The sequence below is a fragment of the Physeter macrocephalus genome, chromosome 19 (assembly GCF_002837175.3).
Source record: "Physeter macrocephalus isolate SW-GA chromosome 19, ASM283717v5, whole genome shotgun sequence".
In the NCBI taxonomy this organism is placed as follows: domain Eukaryota; kingdom Metazoa; phylum Chordata; class Mammalia; order Artiodactyla; family Physeteridae; genus Physeter; species Physeter macrocephalus.
Window position 1 is genome coordinate 38,586,290 of NC_041232.1, and position 7,652 is coordinate 38,593,941.

Here is a 7,652-nt window from a genome sequence, read left to right on the forward strand (position 1 = left end):
TTGTTTGGCCTGAGGTGACCCAGCACTGGAGGCTACAGCCTCTTTGGTGGGGCTAATGGCAGACTCCGGGAGGGCTTATACTAAGGAGTACTTCCCAGAACTTCTGTTACCAGTGTCCTTGTCCTCATGGTGAGCCATAGCCACCCCCTGTCTCTGCAGGAGACCCACCAGCACTAGCAGGTAGGTCTGGTTCAGTCTCCTGTGGGGTCACTGCTCCTTCCCCCTGGGTCCTGATGCACACACTACTTTGTGTGTGCCCTCCAAGAGTGGAGTCTCTGTTTCCCCCAGTCCTGTTCAAGTCCTGCAATCAAATCCCGCTAGCTTTCAAAGTCTGATTCTCTGGGACTTCCTCCTCCCGTTTCCGAACAGCAAGGCTGGGAAGCCTGACGTGGGGCTCAGAACCTTCACTCCAGTGGGTGGGCTTCTGTGGTATAAGTGTTCTCCAGTCTGTGAGTCACCCACCCAGCAGTTATGGGATTTGATTTTATTGTTATTGTGCCCCTCCTACTGTCTCATTGTGGCTTCTCCTTTGTGTTTGGATGTGGGGTATCTTTTTTGGTGAGTTCCAGTGTCTTCCTGTTGATGATATTTCAGCAGTTAGTTGTGATTCGGTGGTCTCGCAAAAGGGAGTGAGTGCATGTCCTTCTACTCCATCATCTTGAACCAATCTCCTCCCAACGGAACTTTGACAATTTGTATTTTCTTGAAAATCAGCCATTTCAAGACTTCATAGTATTCTGTTGTCAGTGACTTCATTTGTATCTGTCGATTTCATGTCTTCACATCTTTCTTTAATGAATTAACTACAGGACTTTCAGTTTGATTTAGTTTGCCCTCCCTGAAACAGTAAGCACTTTCTCTTGTTGCAGGCTGTGGGAAGAGAACTGTTCTAATAGGTTCATCAAACACCATATTGAGGCCCCTGTCTGTGAGAACTAGGCATTTCAGGTAGATTATTTTCAGCCCTGATCTTATCTGTAGCTAAAGCCTTTGATTATGAGATGGGAGTCCGTCACTTCTTCAGTTTCCCAATCAGGTCTTTATCATTCCTAAGATCATGTTTAGTTTCCACTGAGATGATGAGAGTGTTGGGAAATTGGTCACTTTTAGGATACCACTTTGCATGGATATTTGCAAATGATGCAGGACTCACAAGGGAAAAGCAAATGAAGAGTACATCTGCTTGCAGATAGGATAGGAAGTATAATCTGTCATAATCTTCCTGTCCAGCTTCTTGTCCCATAAGCCCAGATTCACCATTTTTCCACCTACCAGACCATTAGCAGAAGAGTTGTCACAGACAATAGGGGTATATGCTCCAAGAAGTGCATTGGCATGTAACTGATCAGTAGGCAAGTTTTACCTACAGCTCCATCTTCCACCACCACACACCTGATGACCTGCATCTGAGTCACTTGCTTGGTGGCTTGTGGCTGTGGCCGAGCACAGAGGCAAGAGGCAGTGGATTCAGGGGTGCCAGGGCCTCTTCCCACACTGCTTCACCCTCAGCAGATTGGAAGCTGAAACCTAGCGAAAGACCACCCAAAGAACCTCATGTTTGCATCTCAGTGGGGATCCTTTAAGGCCAGAATATCTCCCTATCCTAAAAGGGACAAACTTACAACAATAGAATTTGAGAGAGATGGAAATGGTGGAAGATTATTTGGTTTATGGTGGTTTATCCAGTGTATACAAATTACTCCAAGCAGTAAGGCAAGAGTTGCATCTGGAGTGGTTTTCATGAAATGGTCTGTGGGTGTGTGTGCACCCAAGATGGTGCTAGGGACTCCATTTATAAACAGCAATTTGAGTATCAGGGCCACTGGAATGCCTTTTTATTTATTTATTTATTTATTTTAACATCTTTATTGTGGAATGTCTTTTTAAAAGAAGGATTCAGCACGATGCAGTGGAAGGACTTAGAATTGTAGTCACAGGACAGGGCTTTGAATTCCACTTCTATCATGAATGAATCCTTGACTCTGGGTAAATGTTGCTTAATCTCTCTGAGCCTTAGTTTTTTTTTTTTTTTTTTTTTTATTGGAGTATAGATGCTTTACAATGTTGTGTTAGTTTCTGCTGTACGGCAAAGTGAATCAGCCGCATGTATACATATATCCCCTCTTCCTTGGATCTCCTCCCCATTTAGGTTACCACAGAGCATTGAGTAGAGTTCTCTGTGCTATACAATCTGTTCTCATTCGTTATCTATTTTATACATAGTAGTGTATGTATGTCAATCCCAATCTCCCAATCCATCCCACCTCCCCTTCCCCCCTTGGTATCCATACATTTGTTCTCTACGTCTGTGTCTCTGTTTCTGCTTTGCAAATAAGTTCATCTATACCATTTTCTAGATTCCACATATATGCATTAATATACGATATTTGTTTTTCCCTTTCTGACTTACTTTACTCTGTATGACAGTCTCTAGGTCCATCCACGTCTCTACAAATGACCCAATTTCGTTCCTTTTATGGCTAATATTCCATTGTATGTATGTACCACATCTTTCTTATCCATTCCTCTGTTGATGGACATTTAGGTTGCTTCCATGTCCTGGCTATTGTAAGTAGTGCTGCAAGTGAACGTTGGGCTGCATGTCTCTTTTTGAATTATGGTTTTCTCCAGGTATATGCCCAGTAGTGGGATTGTTGGGTCATATGGTAGTTCTGTTTTTAGTTTTTTAAGGATCCTCCATACTGTTGTCCATAGTGGCTGTATCAATTTACATTCCCACCAGCAGTGTAAGAGGGTCCCCTTTTCTCCACACCTGCTCCAGCATTTATTGTTTACAGATTTTTTGATGATGGCCATTCTGACTGTTTCAACATCTGTAAAATGGAAATAATAACCCCTACCCACCAAGAGTGTTGCAAAGATATAAATCAATAATATTAAATGAAAAAAAAAGCTAAGGTGCCTTGCAAACTGTAAAGTACTTTGAACATGAACGTTACTTATGCAACAAGCATTTGTTAAGAGATTACTATGCACGTAAACTGTATTAAGGGTTATAGCAATTTACCAGGTATATCTTTATATATCTCATACCATTTTAGCCTATCAGTTGAGAAGTTTCTGTGGGAAAGACTTTCTCTGAAATAACTATTTTATATAGTATTTTTCCTTTATCCCATTGGCTGGATTTAAGAGATAGATCAGGATTGTAAAACATCAAGGAACATGAAGGTTTTTCAACACTTACTTCTTGGTTTTATTAATAAAAAGAGAACTGTGCCATGGGTGTATGCTTCACTGAGAAATAATGAGAGAAAATTGTTCATGGGCTTACTTGGTTAAGTGCAATTAGGCTAGCCTGTAATTTTTGTATTAAACTGCTTGGTAGTTGGGAACCAATATTTGGAGCTACTCATTAAATAAATTACCTAGATTAAGGAGTTTTCCCTGATTACAAACACAGGGAGCAAGGATGTCATTAAAACCCGTGGTCTCTTTAAATAAAGAATAATGCAAGGTTGGTGAACAGGAAGCCCTGGACCCTGGCTGCGTGGCCCATGGAAAATGTTGATTAGACCTGAGAGCTCATCAGAAGAAGGAATTACTGTGAGGGTTGGGACCGGGGTGCTCCTGATGCTCTAAATGTGTGTGACCTTTGGCCAGCATGTCAGCTCCCTCAACCCAGTTTCCCTCTCTCTCTAAAGAGGAGTAATAACATCCATCTGGACTATTACACAGGGATGTGGTAGAGATCTAATTCAAAATGCAAATTATAGAAAAAGCTGATTCAAAGAGGCTTGGCAAGTTCTTCTCAAATGTCAGTGTATATAGAATCACCTGGGGATTTTGTTCAAATGCAGATTCTGGTTCAGGAGGATCCACATTGTGGTCCTGATTCTGCGTTTCTGACAGACTCCCACGTGATGCTGATGCTGCTGGCCTACAATACAGATCACACTTTGAGTGCTAAGGGGTTCAACAGTAAAGATAGTTTTTTAGCCCATTAAATTGCCAGGTCCAGGAATAAAGATTGGTCTCAGTTTAGGCTTGTTCCAGCTGCTCAGCAATGTTATGAAAGCACTGGTTTCCTTTTGCTTTTTTCTATGTTCTGTAATGTCAGCTTCACCTTGTGGCTGGCTCTCCTCATGGTACTAAGGCGACTGCTTGCAGTTCCTGGGGCTTTGGTTCAGACATCCTTGGTTGTGGCCAGCAGAAAACTGTGTTCACAATATTGCCAGCCAAAGCCCTAAGATTCATTCCGACTAAACAGATGAAATAAACTGATTGGCTTAACCCAGGTCATAGGCTCTACTTGTGGGGCTGGAAATGGAGTGAAATTCCCAGAACCAAATGGAAATCAGGGCTATGGAAAGGGGAAAACAGATGCTGGAGAGGCAGCCAAGGAATGTCCTTTTTTAGAGTGTTTATCAAATCTATTTTAACAAATGTGATGTATTAACATGAACTATCATAAACAGATAGTTTGCACACATCCCTGTCTGATTTAGAAATCTTGTTGAGTCAGGAAATACCAGTTTTTGTTTATAGCAAATGTGTTTTGGAGATCACAACACTCTTTCAGAGATTCCCAAGACATTTATATTTATTGATAAATTTAATGTAGCTTGTGTTAACAGGAGTCACTAAGAAGGGCTGGAGTGAATAATCTCTTTATAAAGAGATCAGAAAATCCACAGCACAGGGAAATGCTTTTAAGGTGTTTTGTAGTTTGGTTTTTAAATTTAATCATAAATTTAACTCTGCTGTCTGGCTGGACTTGGAGGGGAATAAGGGAAATATGGATGAAACAATTGTAGCACATGAGAATACCAAGAGAGTGACTGGGGATGGGGCTGCCCTCCCCAGGACAGAAGGAATGGTTTGTTGATTAAGACAAAACAAATTAAGTTTATAAGAGTTATTCACAGTTAGTGATGGTGAACTTCTTGCTAATCTTGCCATTCTTATGCCCAAAGCTTTCACAATATTGTTGTTTTACCACATGCTTGTCACCCAACCAGCAGCCAAAAGCTGGGAACTGTTTGTGTTGGGTCTGGAATTTACCATGGAAAAGATGCCAGGGCTGAAATGAAGTTCTCATTAGGAAATTTCTCTCCATAGGTGGACTTGCCCCAGTGCCATGATGGCAGTGATGTCACCATGCTGTCAAATAAACTCAAGATTCATTCTGAGAAAGCAAGACTCCTAACCAGATTGTGTCTCCCCAGTGCTAAGAGCACTGAAGTTTACTGCTGGCTTCGGAACTTTGTGTACAGATACCTCAAATAGACAGAACGTATGAGTTTGCTGTATAGGGCAATGTCTGTGTAAATGATAGGGTTGGCCATGGCTGGGTGTAGATGTGGCACAAACTGGATGAGGCTATAGATCTGGGTGTGGACCCCTGCAAAGCCTAGTTATGTTTTAGGTAGTATGTAATTAACAATTTAACCTTACCCAAAGAGTTTTATCGAAATGGAGGGTAAACTTGAGAACCCAGAACTTGCAGTCAGAAATGGGGGTGGTCTTGTAGGCTTAAACCCTTTAGCTTTGCAGTTGGCATCAGAAGTATGAGTCCCTAGAATGAGCCTCACTCACTGAAATGTGTGATTTGGGAAGAGAAAAGACGAGAGGCCCGGGATGAATCTTTGATTCCTGCATGGCTTCCTGTTCACCCATCGTAGTGGGCTCTTGTCTCACACTTGGAAATGAATTCTCTGAGGAGGCAAAGCAAAAGGCTGTATCGGGAAGGGGCGCCCGGGCGGAGAGCAGCAGGGTAAGGGAACCCAGGAGAACTGCTCTGCCATGTGGCTCGCAGTCTCAGGTTTTATGGTAATGGGGTTAGTTTCCAGGTTGTCTCTGGCCAGTCATCATGCTTGGCCCATAGTCTGACTCAGGGTCCTCCCCGGTGGTGCGTGCATCTCTCAGCCGAGACGGATTCCAGCGTGACAGTTTCTGGGAGGTCGGCAGGACATATTGTCTCCTCCCTCCTCCTTTCGGCCCCTCTAGAATTCTCCTGGTTAGTTCTCAGCAGCAGCACCGTGTTCTTTATTGGGACTTCCTGTGGTGAGACAGCTCAGGCGAGTGATTATCATCATGCCTGGCCAAGGCGGGCAGTTTCAGTCAACGGTTCCCTAACAGCTGTGCTGGGATCAGTTACTACGTGTAAACGTTACCTGTGGAATTTAGAGATGAATCCACATCCCCAGGAGTTAGCTCACTGGATACATAAGGAAATGTAAAATAGTAAGAAATAAGCTAAATATACAATGCCTTGGCTATTATTGTTCATAATAGCTAAAATGAAAATAAAGAGCTTTGGGGCAGATCCTGACTGTGAGCCCGTCTCAGATTTCAGCCAGCCTGAGCTGTGGTTGCTAGCTTCAGGGCTGCTACCAAAGGGAAACTTTGCTGGGACAATAGGTAGTACCTCTAGGATGTCTGGCCACCAAAAAGGTTGTCCAGGTGGGTAAAAGGCAAAACCAAGGAATTAGTGAAACCAGGGGGGATATGTGAAGGAGTCGTTTCGTTTTGCATTGATATTTTCAGCTTCCTGAAGAACCTTTACTAAAATAGGTTTTGAGTGACTAACTTAGAGTGGTATCTTTGGTTTTGGATACTGCAGAGTAGAAGAGCATGTTTGGGCTAGTACAGGACCCAGCTTGCTACTGAGCAATCACAGATGGCTATATGTGATCCAGAAACACAGCAAGTTATTTCCAAAAGGACAGCTAGCCTGGTGGACTGGATAAAAGCAGCTACAAAGTGAGTTTATCCTAAGAAAGGAGACTGTCCAACTCTCCCTTTAAATGTGAAGTGGAACATCCCAGATGAAACAGCTGAGATGCTTCATACGCAAGCCATGCTGAGATTGTTGGGCTATTCATCCACTGAATATACCCCTTACCCAAGGCATAGTAAATGCTGTGATTAAAGGCACCCCTTTGACATGGACACCCCATGTAACATTGCTGCTTTGATACAGAGCAACAGTTTGAGAAGCCCTGTCAGATTTGTTGTCTCAGCTTCCCTCACAGATTTTACACGTTAGGAAATTAGAGTGATTCACAAGGAAATGGGGAAAGACAAAGGAAAGAGGCAAGGGGGTAGACTCAGCAGAGTGGAAATCTTTAGATGGTTGTTGATAAATGGGATGAATAAAGCGGACATTGATGAGTTGAAACAAAGGTCTTAATGTGGCACTATTGGAGGCTGGGTGGACCAGTGGAAGCCCCTGCTGGTTCCTACTGTTCACAGGGCCCTAAACAAATCTTCTCTATTTAACCCCTTCTGGAAGAATTCGAAAAGCTGGAAGGCAAAGCTGACAATGAGAAACGTGACCTGGAATCACTTTGGATAGTGGGCTGGCATATTAATCAAGGTGGAAACTGACAGAAGAGCCAGAGTCCCCCACCTGGGGACCCAAGGCCATATGCACATGGGTGGGTAAATGGGCAGTGAGGTTGAAGGAGAAGAGAATGTTTTGGGGCTTCTTAACATGGGCTTCCAATGTACTATGATTCCAAAATCTGTTGGGAAGTCCTAATAAGATGTACAGTGAGATTGGGAGGACATGGAGATGCAGTGGTTGATGGGACTAAAATGAAAATTTGGATTAAAATTGGAATGTGAAGTGGTTATTTAATGTGAAGGGATTGGATTTCCTTTATCTGAACATGACTTCCAAAAAT

General features: G+C 42.9%; 1 pseudogene; it reads right to left on the reverse strand.

Moving 5' to 3' along the window:
- Positions 1-771: 771 nt before the first annotated feature.
- On the reverse strand, positions 772-1,406 carry LOC102986664 (ras-related C3 botulinum toxin substrate 1-like; annotated as a pseudogene).
- Positions 1,407-7,652: the final 6,246 nt, after the last annotated feature.